This window comes from Hevea brasiliensis, chromosome 12 (assembly GCF_030052815.1).
Source record: "Hevea brasiliensis isolate MT/VB/25A 57/8 chromosome 12, ASM3005281v1, whole genome shotgun sequence".
In the NCBI taxonomy this organism is placed as follows: domain Eukaryota; kingdom Viridiplantae; phylum Streptophyta; class Magnoliopsida; order Malpighiales; family Euphorbiaceae; genus Hevea; species Hevea brasiliensis.
Genome location: NC_079504.1, coordinates 87,902,016 through 87,919,374, shown reverse-complemented (window position 1 = coordinate 87,919,374; position 17,359 = coordinate 87,902,016).

The following is a 17,359-nucleotide window of genomic DNA, read 5'->3' as shown; positions in this document are numbered from 1 at the left end:
AGAAAGTCAATATTTTGACTTGAATAGTGTCGTAAATAGTAACTCTAAAATGAAAATTTCCAAGAATTAGTTTAAGCATATTTGGGCTAGAATTAAGTATTTATGAATTAATTATTGGATTTATTATGAAATAAGATACTAAAACACTATAAATCATGTGTTTCAGCTGAAAAAGACTTGAAAAAGGTAGGGCAGATTGAGTCACGGCCTAGAGGCGACTCACGTCAGGTTTGTGCACAATAAACCTTAAATTATCATTTTTTCATAGAAAATTTGTTTAGTTATGCATTGTGAAATTATTGTGTTCATTTTTGATTTTGAGAACTACTGTGTTACCACTTTGGGAATGGAAATTTGACTTTAGAAATTGATTGTGTTTTGCATAAAATATTTGAATAACTTGATTTAAATTGTTTTTAATTCACACTTGGCATGGCAATATTAATATGTTCCTCCTCCACTTGTGGGGTGAGTTTGATATTTGATCATTTTCCCCCCTCTCTAGCTTCCCAGTCTAAGGGGTGAGTTTGAATGAGTACTTATTAGCTAGCTAACCACCTCCCTCATTGATTTCGATTAGTGGGGTGAGTTTGCCTTATCATGGTGTACAACGTCATATTTGTAAATTTTTTGTCATGGCCTAATTTGTGTTATTGATTGGCAACACTATGATTATTAAATTGTTTGATCAAATTTGTGTTATATTAAGTGAAAATTATGATTTGCTATAATTGTGATTTGAAAAATTGTGAAATGTGATTATGATATTTTTGAATTATGAATTGTTCATAAATGTTTTTATAACACCCCTATGTTCGATAGTGCGTTCTACTGTACTTGGTAAGTGAAGTTCGATAGTTCATTAGGTATTCTACAGGATCATGTCATGCCTTACAGAGGGGTAGGGTGTGACTTGTTTTAGTGGTATCAGAGCAAAGGTTTTAAAATAAATTTTGAACTGTGAATTTGAAATATTTTGTCGGTAAATACAATAATACAACTGCTCAAATGTTTGATACATATGACATATTTACATTATGAATATGCACTAACAGAGGTCAACCTCCTTGTGTCTGTTATCAGAGTGTAGAAAATTTCTTGAAAACGGAATGGAAGAGGGAGATCATTCCGTGGAGCAATCTGTCTAGGCTGAGGTCCAAGGGGAAGCCCCAGCACTCCAGAACGTGAGTGGGTCAGTCACTCCAACTCCTACTCTAGCATCGCAGTTTTCGGCTCAATTTTCATAGCAGATGGCTGCATTTTTCTAACAAATAGAGGGAAATGTGCCACCTCAAACTCAGATGTAAGCACCTACAGCACAACCATAGCCTCCAGCTCGGCAATATGAGAAGTTAATAAAATTTGGGGCTACAGAATTCAAAGGAACAGTGGATCCACTGGAAGCAGAACAGTGGTTAGAGAGGATGGAACGGATTTTCAGAAAACTACAGTGTGCTGAAGAGTTGAAGTTCGAATATTCTGTATCACTTCTGCAAGGGGATGCATATGAGTGGTGGAAGACCATCCCCTACAGCCTGGTAGAGCCACCAGTCCTCACATGGGCAGACTTTTTAAGGGAATTTCGGCAGAAGTGGGTCTCCGACACTTATGTAGACATGAAGTTGCAAGAGTTTTTAAGTCTGAAGCAAGGGGACAGAACTGTAGCAGAGTATGAGCGGGATTTCTCTCGACTAAGCCACTATACCGGGAGTTTAGTCACCACCCCCAAAGACCGGTGTAAGAGGTTTGAGGCTGGGTTGAGGCCTAGCTTGAGAATACAAGTGGTGGGGTTCCGATATCGGAATTTTTCTGAATTGATTTCACAAGCCCTGGAACTAGAAAGGATAGAATCAGAAGGGGCAGTGAAAAAGAGTACACAAGAGAAAGAGAAAACTAAAAGGGTTACTGGCCAAGCTACTGAGAGTGGCTCTGGAAAAAGAAAACATTTTGGAGGATCTAGCTCACGCGAATCGGGTAGAGGTAGATCTTCTGGACAGAAACCACCCCAATCCGATCAGCAAACTCAACAGACACACAGAAATACACTGTCGGATCGACTTTGTGAGACTTGTGGTAAACCACATAGTGGAGTATGTTATAGAGCTATAGGAGCATGTTTTAATTGTGGAGGGACTGGTCATTTTGCTAAGGATTGTGTAAGTCCATGCCGTTATGGATCATTTACCACGTCAGAAGGATCAGCCCAAGTTTCTACCTCGAAGAGTTCACCAGCAGTTGGTAGAGGCAGAGGTTGAGGTAGGGGTAGTATACCTGGAAATCATAGTACTGTGAATCAACCAGGACAAGGTGATGCTCCAATAAGAGTATACACTATGCAATAGAGGGATGAGAATGAGACTTCTGACATGGTTGCTGGTATTTTCTCGATTCTTAATTAAGATATGTATATGTATAAAAAAAAAACAATTTTGATATGTTAGTGACTAGTCTTTTTAAAAATTAATTTTGGAAGAGTTTGTCAGTGAAAAGTATTTGCTAGCACACAAGAATTTGTAAAGTTAATTAGTAAGCCTAATTAGGTAAGGCAAGAGAACCTAAAAGTAAGTTATAGTAATATAGCTACCTTAAATGCGGGTAAATGTATTACTGCTGATAGATGTCAGTGAGTACCATTATCAAAATAAGTTTAAGATATTAGTAGATTTGAAAGAAATAAGATATAGAAAAGTTTGATGTATTGGGATGCATCGTAGCAACTATACTGTAACACCCTTATGTTTGATAGTGTGTTTACCTGTTCTAGTGACAGTGTCTGTCCAGACAGCTAGGATGCTTAGAATTACATTTAAATGTGAGTGAGGAGACATAGAATAATGAAATACAAGAAAGGAAAATACAAAAAAAACAAAGGAAAAATAATGGCAATGAAATGAAACTAAGTTAAACGAGCCAGCACCGCAGCGATGGGTCACCGCACGGGGAAGTTACGGCGCAGGCAATAGCCGACCCCAGGACTGCAGGGAACCCTCAGAATTTAGTTTCGAGACATAATTAAAGACTTATTGAAGTATAAATGTCATTAGAAATATCAAAGAAAAATTAATTAATTAGTACAAAGAAAAATGAGAAATCAAGAAAACGACAAAACTCGGTATTACCAAAAAATCAGGAATACAACCGGAATAGGGGCATTGTGGTCATTTGACACCTAGAGTTATCTTTTGACCTAAATTTCAATGAAAAATAAATGGTATTACATTTGGGAAAATCAAATGAAAAATGGAATTAAAGATAAAATGTAAATTAAGAGAAATTAAGGTTAAAATTGCAATTTTTGAAACCTTAGATTATAATATCATTAATCTAGGTTTAGTGGAGCACTAAGTGGATACATTAATACCTAAAATGAGGGCAAAATCTTCTACTCACTTCATCATCCTCACCAAGCTCTCCCATGGCCGAAAATGGTGTCCCAACTTTCCTCCATGGAAACCACCCATGCAAGCTTCAGATCACCTTCATTTCAAGCTAAATTCTTGAACTTCCATCATTAATCTTTGCCTACACACCTTGGGCAGCAATAAGGGAGCAAGAAAGATAAGTTTTGGTGGAGTTTTGAAGAAGTACAAAAGAGGTAAGTGGTTATTTTCAATTCTTGTTTCATTAAAAGTGTAACTAAGGTTGTGGGTAGTTGAATTATGGAAGAATTTTTGAGGTTTGATGAATTGTTGGTAATGGAGCATTTTGGCAGCCATGGTCATGTACAGCTTGTATTTGCATGTAAATGGTTGTTAAGATGTTAAATTAAGTGTTTAAATGTATTGGAGTTGGTTTTCATGTATAAAGTTTGATTTGTAAGCTTGAAAAGTAAAAATGGAAGTTGATGTGTATGTGTAATTTTTGGGCAGCCTCAAAATGGAAATTGGTAAGGTTCAAATTGATGAAATGTTGTTGAAATATTGTACAAAAGAATGGCAACATATATGTGTGTGGAATAATAGTGATAGTATGTAATTTGATGATGGAAGTTTGTGTGATAATTAGAAGTATTTATGTGTATATATTATTGGGATTGAACTTGTGAATTGTGACTGCATTTGGTATATTTAGGAAGTGGTTATAGTCTGTCGAAGTTGACCTATAATGTAGAGAATTGAATGGTTTTGGTTAGTGCCAAATGCAGAATGGTATGGAGAAGTGAGGAGGTAGTTGGTGAATGTGTGTTGGTTTGGTGTTTGGAAAGCATGTAGAAGGCAGTGTGCAAATAGACCTATAACCCTAAGTGTGTGAATCCAATTAGCATGAGGTCAATCAAAGGTGAAACTAGGCACAAAATGTGCCAACTTTCATGAAGAAAGCCTACCTAAATTCTATCCAGAAAGTAACTTGAAAAATGACCAAATCCAGATTAGTGACTTGAAAGCCTGAAAATTGACCATTTAGGCAGTAGTTAGTATTTTGGCCATAACTCACTCAAAACAGGTCCAATTGACCTGAAATTTTTACCATGAATAATTAGACATAGTTCTACAATTCTTGTGAAGACACCAAAGCTCAGAAATGGCCAAAACCAAGCCAAATAGCTTGCACAAGTTCAGGTACCAAAACTGGCCAAAACAAAAGTGACCTAAGCCTATCATTTTGGTGCATTCTATTCAACATTGGTAAATTGACCATATCTTGGTCTACACAACTCAGAATGACCTGAAATTTTGCCTCGCGTGTAATAAGACATAGACTTACAAGTTTTTAGTTTGGACCAAAACCTGAAAACTGAGGGAACTAGGTTCGTCCGGCTAGGTCAAAATAGTACACTAAAATTCGATAAATTGCAATAAAATGTAATACACTTGGAAATGAAATTGGTAACATATACCAACACTTAAGGGCTATAAAATGGAACATATTGATAACATTAGAATTGATTCACTTAGAGTGCATCAAGGGTCAACATTATAGGTTGACTAATGAAATAAATTGAAGGGAATAGTATCAAGAAAATTTAAATATTGGATTTTATTGTTAGAAACGAATTCATTGAGTACTGAAACACTTTAAATTTTGTGTTTCAGTTGAAAAGGATATTGAGAAGCATAAGGAACATTGAGTCAAGGCCTAGAGGCGACTCAAACCAGGTTTGTGCACAATACTTTTTATATTCACTGCTTTTACTAGAAAATTTATTTGGAGATTGTTTTGGCTTTGGGAATCTTAATTGGAAATTATTGTGTTGCCTACTTTGCAAATGGAAATTTTGAGATAAAATATGATTTGTGGTTTGTATGAAATATTTAAATATTGTGATTTGGAATTGTTTTGATTCACACTTGGCATGACAATATTACTATGTTCCTCATCCATTTATGGGGTGAGTGTGATTATATTCCTCCCTCTTTGACTTGCCAATCTGAGGTGAGTGTGGATGAGTACTCATTATTTAGCTAACTACCTCCCTCATTGATTTCGATTATTGGGGTGAGTGTGCCTTGTCGTGATGTACACACGGCATGTTCAAAAAATTTTGTGTCATGACCTAAATTGTGTTATTGATTGGCAATATTGTGTTATTCAATTGTTTGATCAAATTTGTGTTATATGAGCTTTGCAAAATTGTGAATTGTTTGGATTAAAAATTGTCAATAAAAGTTTTACATACCGCATTTTAAATTGTTATTGTGCACCACTGAGTAAATTTTACTCAGTGATAGCTTTTTCATTATTGTCGCAGGTAGACAGACGGACAGAGCAGCAGAGTAGGCTGCTTGTACCACATTTTGAGATTTCACCGGGTATATCGAGTATACCGTATTGTGTAGTTTTGTTGTAATGTATGTGCACTGTATGTATATATTGTACTTGGTCTTGAGCAGTTGTAAACTAAAATTGTAAATTATTTTTGCTTGTAAAAATATTGTGATATATTTATCTTATCTCAGCTTTTGGAAATATTGGAAAATTGATTGTTGAACTGAGTTGATAAATGTTGAGAAATTTATTGTGTTGAACAAATTTATTGGAGTTTGGGATTGTAGAAATATATTGAAAGTGCCTTTTTACAGGTTTTTGAAGAACTGTTTATTCAAAATGCAGATGGCACTCTGCCAAAATTTTTACAGAAATTGTTATTACTTTAAATTGTTATTTGGTTTCACTTTAGTTAAAGAAAATTTTTAACACATGTCAAAAGTGCTCACCACTATAAAAAGAAGTAAGAAAAGGTTTAAAATCTCTTGTAGTGTATTTAATGGATTTTCAATAGATGAAGTTTGGTAATTCATTATGTATGCTACAGGATCATGTCATGCCTTACGGAGGGGTAGTAGGGTGTGACATGTTTTGTGGTATCAGAGTAAGTTTTTAAATTCTGTTTTGACCTGTAATTTGAATATTCTTTCTTCATAGTATAACTGCTCAATGTCATTGTTTGATACATACAGTACATTACATTATAAATATGCACTAATGGGAGGAAATCTCCTTATGTTATTTGTTCAGGAGGTGTAATATCCTCTAATTGACTATGGAAGAAGGGGACTGTTCAGTTGATCAATCAATAGAGGTTGAGGTACAAGGGGATGCCCCAGCCCCTCAGAGAGTCGGAAGCTCAACTTTATCAGCCCCACCTGTACAAATTACTGCTCAAATGGCCCAGCAAATGACCACTTTCTTTCAACAAATGGCTGATACTCTGTCAGCTTAAGCCCTAGTACAAACCCAACCCCACAAGGGCAATGTGAAATAGAGAAGAGGGAGAAACTTATGGATCAAAGCTCGAACAGTAATTTGGGGAAGAGAAAAGAATTTGAGGAGCCCCGAGCTCAGGGATATAACAAAGGTAGATCATCAGGGCAGACACCACCAAGGTCCAGTCATTGAACAACTAGAATTTCCTACCCTCCCTGCTAATGTGAAACTTGTGGTAGAATCATGGTGGGGTATGCTACAAGGCCATAGGAGCTTGTTATAACTGTGGAGGCACAGGACACTTTGCTAAGGACTGCACCAGTGCCCGTAGAGTTGGGCCACCTCCTACTACTACTGAAGGGTCAGTTCAGAATCTTGTCACCAGAGGTTCACAACCACCTAGCAGAGGTAGAGGCAGGGGTAGAGGTAGTCCATCAAGCAACCAAGGCACAGTGAATCAGTCAGAGCAAAGCAATGCTTCGGTCAGAGTCTATGCAATGAGACAGAGAAAAGAGGCTGAGACTTTTGACATTGTTGCTGGTACTTTCTCGATTAGTAACTAAGATATTTATATATATATTGTTTGACCTGGGGTCTACATACTTTTACGTTAGGGCCAGCATTGTTTGCCTTCCTATTGTCCCTCGTATAAAAAAAAAATTTTAGTTATCTAAAAGTAAGTTACTGTCACACCCTACCCTTCCGTAAGGCATAACATGATCCCGTAGTATACCTAATGAATTACCAACTTTGTCTACTGATAACCCATTAAATATACTACAAGAGATTTTAAACCTTTTCTTACTTCTTTTTACAGTGGTGAGCACTATTTACAGGTGTTAAAAAAATTTTTTTAACTGAAGTGAAACCAGATAATACATTTGAAGAATTAATAATTTCTGTAAAAATTTTGGCAGAGTGCTATCTGTATTTTGAATAAAACAGTTCTTCAAAAACCTGTAAAAAAGCACTTCCTATATTTTGTTCAATCCCCAAACTCCAATATTCAATCAACACAATATGTTTCTCAACATTTGCCAATGCAAATCCAACAATAATTTTTTCAGTGTTTTCAAAAGCTGAGATAAAAGAAATATATCATAAATTTTACAAGCTAAAATAATTTATAATTTATTTTACAACTTCAATATACAATTTTAATTTACAACTGCTCAAAACCAAGAACAATATATACATACAGTGAACATACATTACAATACAAAATGTAAAGTATGGTATACTCAATATACCTGATGAACTCTCAATGAAGCACTAGCAGCCTAGTCTGCTACCCTGTCAGTCTGTCTACCTATGACAACAATGAAAAGCTATCGCTGAGCCAATGTCTCAGTGGTGCACAACATTAATAAAATGCAACTTTAAATCATAAATCATAAGTTGTATAAATAGTGGATACTTAAAACCATAGTTAAATTCAAAGATAATGAATGTCATAAAGAATTTAAACTCCCTTTCACAATATCATAATAAATATCAATAAATCATACACATAGCTTAATCATATTCCAAAGTCTAATTCATCCCAAAAGCTGATGGCTAGTGAGGAATAACATAGCTAGCTAGCAAAAATATGAGTACTCATTCTATTCGTCCTCAACAGGCACACACCTCAACACTTCAGCCAGAGAGGGAATTCAAAGTCAATTCATCCCACTAGACAAGCTAGCAAGGAATTCAATCAATATACATGATAGCTGTGATTTCAAACCATTTACAGTGTTTTTCAAGCAATAAGTATCCATCAAATATCATTAAGACAATTATTCACAATTTAAACAATAATAAACAATTTGTCATAATTCATTTCAATTGAAAATTCAAAAGAAGTAATTGTTGTGCACAAACCTCTAATAAATGTCTCTTGGCCCTGACTCAGTGTTTCCTTCCCCTTCTCTGAGTCTTTGCTAACTGAAACACACAATTTGAAGTGTTTCAGTACTCATTTAAACTATCTCTAACAATAAGGCTTAAAATTAATTTATTGAATTCTATTATTTTCCTTAGTTAACCTAAAATGTTGACCCTCGATGCACTCTAGGCGAATTAGGTTTAATGTTACCAATATGTCACATTTTATAGCCTTTTACTGTTGGTACATATTACCCAATTCATTTTCAAGTATATTGCATTTTATTGCAATTTGCCAGATTTCGGTATACTAATTTGACCTAGCCAGATGACCTAGTTCCCTCAGTTTTCGGGTTTCGGTCAAAACTACAAACTTGTAGGTCTATGTCTTATTGCACGCGGGAAAAAATTTTAGGTCATTCTGAGTTGTGTAGACCAAGTTATGGTCAATTTACCAATGCTGGTCAGAATGTACCAAAATGGTAACTTTAGGTCATTTTTAGGTCACCTTTGGTTCGGCCAGTTTTTATATCCGAACTTGTGCAAGCTATTTGACTTGCTTATGGTCATTTTTGGGTGTTGGTGTCTTCATAAGAATTGTATATATATGTCTCAACTATTCATGGTAAAAAGTTCAGGTCAATTGGACCTGTTTTGAGTAATTTATGGTCAAAATACTAACTACTAACCAAATGGTCAATTTTCAGGCTTTCAAGTCACTAATCCGGATTTGGTAATTTTTCAAGTCACCTTCTAGGCAGAATTTTGGTAAGCTTCCTTCATGAAAGTTGGCACATTTTGTGTCTAGTTTCACCTCCAATTAGTCTCATACTAATTGGAGTCACACATTTAAGGTTCTAAGCTAAAACACACACTGCCCTACTACACACTTTTTCATCACATACCAATTACACATTTTATACTTACCAAACTACTTCCTTCATGCCAATTCTGGTTTGTACCTTAATATTAACACACTTTACTTCATATTTTTTGTCATTGTGGCAGCTTTTAACCACTCTCAATATGCACACTATAATATAGAATTTTCCAAAGTCCATTTACACCATTTAACCACATGTACATACACCATTTACATACCCAATTCCAAACCATTATACACATATCCATACTGCCATCAATAATAACATCTTAAATAATCATAAACAAGTAAAAACAAGCTACATATACTGAATTTCCATGGCTGCCAAAATGTACGTCTCCATTAAAACATCAAACTTCAAAAATTCTTCCATAAATTAACTACCCATAACCTTGGTTACACTTTTAATGAAAAAAGAATTGAAAACACTCACTTACCACTTTTGAAGTTCTTCAAAACCTCACCAAAACTTAACTTTCTTGCTCCTAGTATATTGCCCAAGGTATGGTGGTCAAGTTTAGTGAAGAAAGCTAATGGAAAAAGTGGCTAAAACATGCTTGCATGGAGCTCTCACCATGGACGGCTATGGAGGTTTTCTCCAAAGGTTTGGTTCGGCTAGTTCTCTTCCTAAGGTTGAAGATAGCAGAATTTTCTATCCAAATGTTGATTAAAGGTCCACTTAGGTGATGTTAGTGGAGCACTAATTGATTAAAAATCTATTTTAATATTAAACTTTCTAATTTTTACAATTTGGCCACTACACTTTCACTATTTACATAATGTATCTCATTTTAATTTTTCATGGTATTTTTAAAGTTTAATATCATTTATTTTTAATGGACATTTAGGTCAAAAGACAACTCAGGGTGTCAAATGACCACAATGTCCCTATTCGGGTTGCATTCCTGATTTTTCGGTAACATCGAGTTTTGTCGTTTTCTCGTCTTTCTTTGTACTAATTAATTAATTTTTCTTTGATATTTCTAATGAAATTTATACTTTAATAGATGTTTATTTAAGTCTTAAAATTATTTTCTAGGGTTCCCCGCGGTCCAGGGCTAGTCAACGGTCCACACCGCAACTTTCCGGTGCGGTTACCCATCGATATGGTTCTCTGCTTGTTTAACTTGGTTACATTTCGTTGTTATTATTTTTCCTTTGTTTTTCTTGTATTTTCTTTTCTTGTATTTCATTATTTTATGTCTCCTCACTAACTCTTAAATGTAGTTCTAGGCATCCTAGCTGTCCGGACGACCATTCTGAAGACAGAGAACGCATTACGAACATAAGGGTTATTCTGATTCTGATAATGGAATTACTCTAGATGAGGGCAAAGATGTTACAATTAGTAATTTTCAGTGGATATTGTAATCAGAATAAGTTTCAGATATTAGTGAATTCGAGAAGGATAAAATATAGAAAAGTTTGATATATTGGAATGTATCGTAGTAACTATGCAATGTTCTTAATGTTTATACTGTAAGCTGCAGATTACAGTACTGACTTGAGGTTATTGTGTAGAGCTACGTACTACTCGATAGTACACCAAGATGAGAATAGTTGCCAACGATATCTGTATTGGTATAGTTATACCAGGACAAAATTTTATTGTTGAAAATGAGTTTGGAAATCCTACTTAGGGATTTAAAACACAAAAGTTAAAATATCGAAAGGTTATAGTTTAGTACAAAAGGAAGTAAGCTATAGAATATTAATAGATAAAAAGAGTTGTGGAAGTAAAAATTTGAATAGTTGGTTTAGATATAACAAAGAAATGTTACGAATGTGAGTAAGATTATTGACTAGAATGGTCAAAGGACCCATGATTAGACAAGTAATTCTAATACGACCATAATGGTCATTAAAAAAGGGAACATGAATCGAAATATTAGACGGAACGATAGTAAGAAAAGATTAGTGCTGTATAAATAAAGTAAATGTTATATTAGATTGTTAAAAGTCTTACACAAATTCAGAGGAAAGAAGATTATACTATCATATAGAAAGAGGGAAATAAATGTGTGAATATTGTAAGACGGCTATTGAGTAAAATTTCATGGATGAAATTTATTTTAAGGGGGGGAGAATTGTAACACCCTTATATTTGGTAGTGCGTTCTACTATTTGGACAATTAGGATGCCTAGAACTACATTTAAATGTTAGTTAGGAGACATAGAATAATAAAATACAATAAAGGAAAATACAAGAAAAACAAAGGAAAAATAATGGTAATGAAATGAAACTAAGTTAAACGAGCCAGCACCGCAGCGATGGGTGACCGCATAGGGAAGTTACGGCGCAGGCAATAGCCGACCCCAGGACTGCAGGGAACCCTCAGAATTTAGTTTCGAGACATAATTAAAGACTTATTAAAGTATAAATGTTATAAGAAATATCAAAGAAAAATTAATAAATTAGTGCAAAGAAAAACGAGAAATCGAGGAAACGACAAAACTCGGTTGTCGCAATGGGATTTTGCGGTTGCCCGGACGATCACTCACCGAAGTGGGAAAGAGTGAGGAGTCGCCACCTTAGTTTTGAGGGGAACTAAAGAAAACCATTTGAGAAGATAAATAAAGAATGAAACCACTTCAAGACAGAGATTCTAGGTTCGGGGTCCGTAAACGGGTGGGGAAGGTGTTAGGCACCCCACCTCGTCCCTTAATAAGGGTAAGTAGATTTAATTTTGCGTCCTTTATAAATTAGTTAGAAGGGCTCGGATGGGAATGTTAGTCCTTTTGGTAAAAGGAATGTTTGATTTTTCACTGATTAGGATCACCCAGATACATAAGTAAATGAGACAACCTTAGTGAATTACTTTTGCATGTTAATTTTACTTGAAAAGGAATGTTTTATTTAAAATTTAATTTAGAAGATCGGATAAGAACTCTCTTCCGAACCTCTTTTAGATATTCATTAAAATTTTGGTTGGGGATCGGATAAGGACTCTCTTCCGATCCCTATTAAATATTTATTAGAGATTTTAATTTGAGATCGGATAAGAACTCTCCTCCGACCTCTTTTAAGTATTTATTAAAATTTTAAGCTGAGACCGGGATAAGAACTCTCCTCCAATCTCTATTAAGCATTTATTAAATTTTAAGCTGAGACCGGATCAGACCGCTCCTCCGAGCTCTTTTACATATTTATTAAAAATTTTGATTTGTGGTCGGAGAAGAACTCTCCTCCAATCTCTATTAAGTATTTATTAAAATTTTAAGTGAGACCTGATAAGAACTCTCCTCCGATCTCTTTCGGATTAGCAGAGCACTGGAAGGGGCTTTGCGATCTCGAATTTCAATTTCAGCTACATGTCACAAGAACCTAAAACTAAGGTTTCGGCATTCAAAAATCTGGAGATAAGGTTTCTTGATACCCTATGACTAAATGGGTAATACTAAACTTGATTTACCGACCTTCCATGTAGTCATTTCACGCATACCTATTAATGTCCGATCACATTACTGTCTAGTTTATTTTGGTTTTATTCCTCTTCATGGTATCTTGGCGAATTCCCGTTCACGTCGGCCTAATAGTTTGGCTATTTTCTGACGTGTTATTCAAGCTTTCTCTTTTAAAGAGGCCCTTAAGTTGCAGATACCTATATTTTGCACGACCACTTACACGCTACTAGGAGCTAAAAGCTCGTATTCGAAATGACGAAAATTGATGAAATGATGGACCGATCACTAAAGAGATAATTCGAGTAACGTTCTTTGAGATTTTTGCTTAGAATAAACTTAGAAAACGCGTGCGTAAAGAGAACAAAGAAAGTGCGAAAAGTAAACGCAAATACTTAATAAAACGAGAATATGAACTCTTACCGTGAGGAGCCAAATATATTGAAATAAGCGTGAGGTGGTAAATAGTGATGAAGATGGCGGATTGATCGGCTGAGAGTTGATGTGCGAGGAGCCAAATGTATTGAAATAACTATGAGATGGTAAATAGTGATGAAGATGGCGGATTGACCAGCTGAGAGTTGATGTCCATCGTGAAACCGAGAGATGCTTTAGCTAAAAGGTAACGGTAAGAACCAGGTGGAAGGAAGTTGAGCTTGAGCAGAGGAAAAGAAAGCGAGAGATGACGAGAGTATGACCGGATAATGAACAAACTGAAATGTAGAGTTCCAGTATTCAAAATCTTTTCAAGAAAACACTCCGAAAACTAGTTTCAAAAGTCTTTTTAATCACTACAAAGCAATGAGTAACAAACCGAATGAAGTTTGAGTTCCTCCACGATAATAGCGACCTCTTGTCTATATTTTTGTCCGTCCTTGAGCAGTTTTCATGCGGTATTTATAGGAATCGGGTGCTCCCCATGAAGGGTCGGGATTTATTTTGAGGAGATGGAGGGTCAAGATTTTGAAGTACATGATCGGATGTTCGGGAATTAAAGAGAATCAAAACAAATGGTGAGATCGCTTCTCGAATATTTGTCCTTTTCCTCTTTTAATCGGCGGTCTTGAATCCTCTTGTCGGAACGATCCGAGGGCTAAGAGTGAAAACGCTGGTATTGTCGTCTTCTCTTTTGATCCAAGGGTTCAATTCATCCTTACAAGTGAGATCAACGGTGGAGATTGGGATGTACAGGATCACATGACATACCACGGCACTGTCGGCGTGCGGGCGATTCTTAGGCGTGCGGTGGAGATCTCATCGCCACGCTTTAACTACCTCGGCTCGATTCGGCGGCGGTTATTGGGATTTGTCTTATTCTTTTTGTCTTAGATCCCTCCCTAGCTCCTATTCCGATCTCTCATGCGATCTCCTATCTCCGATCTCTTTTATCCCTTGATCGATGCCGATTCGGTCCAAGCATTAATTGCATCTCGATTCTCGAGCGTGCGCCGTTTTCCTCGACATTAAATGCCCATTTCCCCTATATATACCCACAGCGGAGACATTTTCTTCATCTGACTTTCCTCTCTTCATTTCTTACTTACCTTGTTCTAGCTGCTCCGGTAGAAGTTTTGGCTATAACTGAGGCTTTGATCTTTTTCCGATGGATTTCCTTTCTCACCGACTGAAAATTTACGATCCGGTGATTGGATGATCCTAATTGACGATGGTGAGAAGCTGGATTTGACCGATCCGTATTGCGGGCCTCGGTTGTACCGATCTCGAGTTGCTCAAGCGAGTTCATTTGGCTTCTCATCACATTGAGTGTTAAACGGCGATTCGATCCACATTGGGTGTTCCGACAGCGGATGAAGCATCCGGTCGGCAATATCCTTGGGATCAGTTATAAACTGATCCTTAGATCGGCTGGTGGTATCCTTGGGATCAGTTATAAACTGATCCTTAGATCGGCCCCTTCAGATAGGATTTTTCGTCGGTCTCTAGAGATCGCCCAAATGATGTAGTTAGACCTTTATTGTAATCCGATCCCTAGAGATCGCCCAAAGGATGTATTTTATTTTCAATGCAATCCGATCTCTAGAAATGATGTGATCCAATGTTAGTGTAATCCGATCCCTAGAGATCGCCCAAATGATGTAATCCGATCTTTTGGAAATAAAGGCTTCATTTTGTCGGTTATCATCTTATTGTTTTGCATTGATTATTTTCCGATCCCTAATGTGATTATCCAATCTGATTCTTTACCTGAATGACACTTAGCTGATCCTTTATTCAAAATTTTTAACTTATTATGCCGATCTCTAATAAACCGATCTCAGAACATTCGGATATTTGAGAAAAGTGTCAGAACAGCTGTCGAGTCCCACCAATCGATGCGCTGCCTAGAACATCGCATTAAAAGCTCGGACGAGTATACATAGGGGTGGGAGGGTTAGCCGCTTGTTCTCTCATTCCATTTTCAATCCCTGCTCACAACCGAAGTTCTCTCATTTTCTCCGGTCTCTCCGACGCGATCGGACTCGTAAGGACTTTGATCTTCTTTCTTGTTTAAGTTCTTTGTTTCTTTTAAAAATGAGCGGTGCAGAAGGTCGAGAGCGGCGAGCCCTCCTTCCATTCGGTTCTCATGGTCATCGTCGGCGAAGAAGAGCGGTCGAGCCAGCGTGCAACCTAAACCCCTAAGGTCTGCTCGGTCGGGTCGGGTCATACCATCAAGGCTTGCACCACCTTCAAGGAGAGAGACCCTTCCTATAGACGAGCTTCCGTCGGTTCTTGAGAATCCGATCTGCAATCGTTTGTTCAAGAATACAATATTTGTCTGATTCATATGAGTGATCAAGTGCCATGGCGATCTTCGTGTCGATCACTCTTTTGAAGAGAATGACATGGTCATGGTGTACGAGAGCGATTAAAGGCGGTCTGAGGTTCCCTCTAGCCGATTTCTATAAGGAGGTCCTAAAACTTCACCGAGCATCCATTGTTCAAATCCACCCCAACTCGTGGCGGATCTTGGTAGCTTTCCGAGGTCTATGCCGAGCTAAGGGAATCGGACCTCTGGCTAAGGTGTTCGCGAGCCTGCACGCACTAACTTCGCCGAAAGGATGACGAACACTTGGTTCTTTCAGCGAAGCCTCGTTGCGGACTCTTTTCCGATCTGCCCTCATCCCTTAAGAATTGGAAGAACGGTTCTTCATTACGAGGAGTAAAGATCAGCCGCTTTGAGGACTTTCCTCGTATGGTGGTACCAGGGCCCCCGCTTAGCACATTACCTTGAGTCAAGAGGAAAGCTCAATAGTGATGGAGTGAAAAGTCGAGCCGCCACTCTAAAATATTCTGTCCAAATGCGGTGGCTAATCGCACCATTGGACCATGCAATCGATCACCGGCGAGATCGCGAACTTCCGCTCTCGACCTCGGCATTGGTATTTTCTATATCTCGATTCGGGACCTTAGCGATCTCACTAACCTCTTTTACATGCGGTATGGCGGGTGGTGAGGTTCCAGAAGCGGAAGAAGGAAGAGAGATCTCGGAAGGTAAAGGAGATGAAGCGTTGGAACGTCTTCAAACACCCGATCACGAACACAGGGAGATACAAAGAGACCCGCCTCAACCTTCGGTCCGCCGACCATTGAGGTGTCGGATCTCCTCCTAGATCGGAAGAGCGGCCCCGCCTCTCTCGATTATTCCAAGCACGGAAGGAGCCTTCTCAATCTTAGGAGGACCTCTTCTCGTGGCGCTCGACATCTTGATCATTGCTTGAAGAATAACCGATCGTTAGGAGAACTCCGATTTTGCCAAAGTCACGGGATCTACCATCTTCTTTCAAGAGGATCGGGACGGGCTATCCCGAGAATGGTCTCGATGATATCTTGACTCGAACCATGAGCCTAAGCGTGGAGTGTCAGTGAACGGACCATGATTCGGGAAAAGATTCAGCGTGCAGGTAAGGAGGTTGGGAAGAAAAATTAGGAATTGACTTCCTCCGATCCCAACTCTCATCCGCTCGGGATTATATATCTCAAGTCGAGGGCAGGCGAAGTACCATGAAGACCGGTGGCGAAAGGTCTCGTGACTTGGCCGAAAGTGAACGGGCTCTCGGAGAAGTCCGGCACTTGAGCAACGGCCTTCAGTCGCTCAACTTGTAGAGGAGCTTAACGAAGGATAAGGAGCTTTCGGAGAAAGAAAAAGAGCTCAAGGAAAGGATGAAGAGATGGTGTCGGGAATAGCCGGAGCCTATGTGAATGCTCATAAGGATCTCTTGGCGAACTTCAAAAGCGCTATCTGAAGAGGACTTCTCTTGGATGGACGACTGCTCCGGGGCGATGGTGAAGATAGTGAGGAGGAGGCGAGGAAGAGAGAGAGAGTGAGCAGAATGTAAATCAGTGGGGTGATCCCCCGAATAACTTGTACAAATTATGAAATGAAATGGAATATCTCTTTTGTTCAATGAATGGATGTGATTGGAAAATCTTCGAATTGCCTAAGTATTTGATTGTATGAGCATAGCGAAACATGAACTAAATGCCATTATTAATCTAAGTATAAAAGATCAGAAAGCACAATAAGCATGAGATCGGTGGGGAGAAATCTGAGCAGGACTT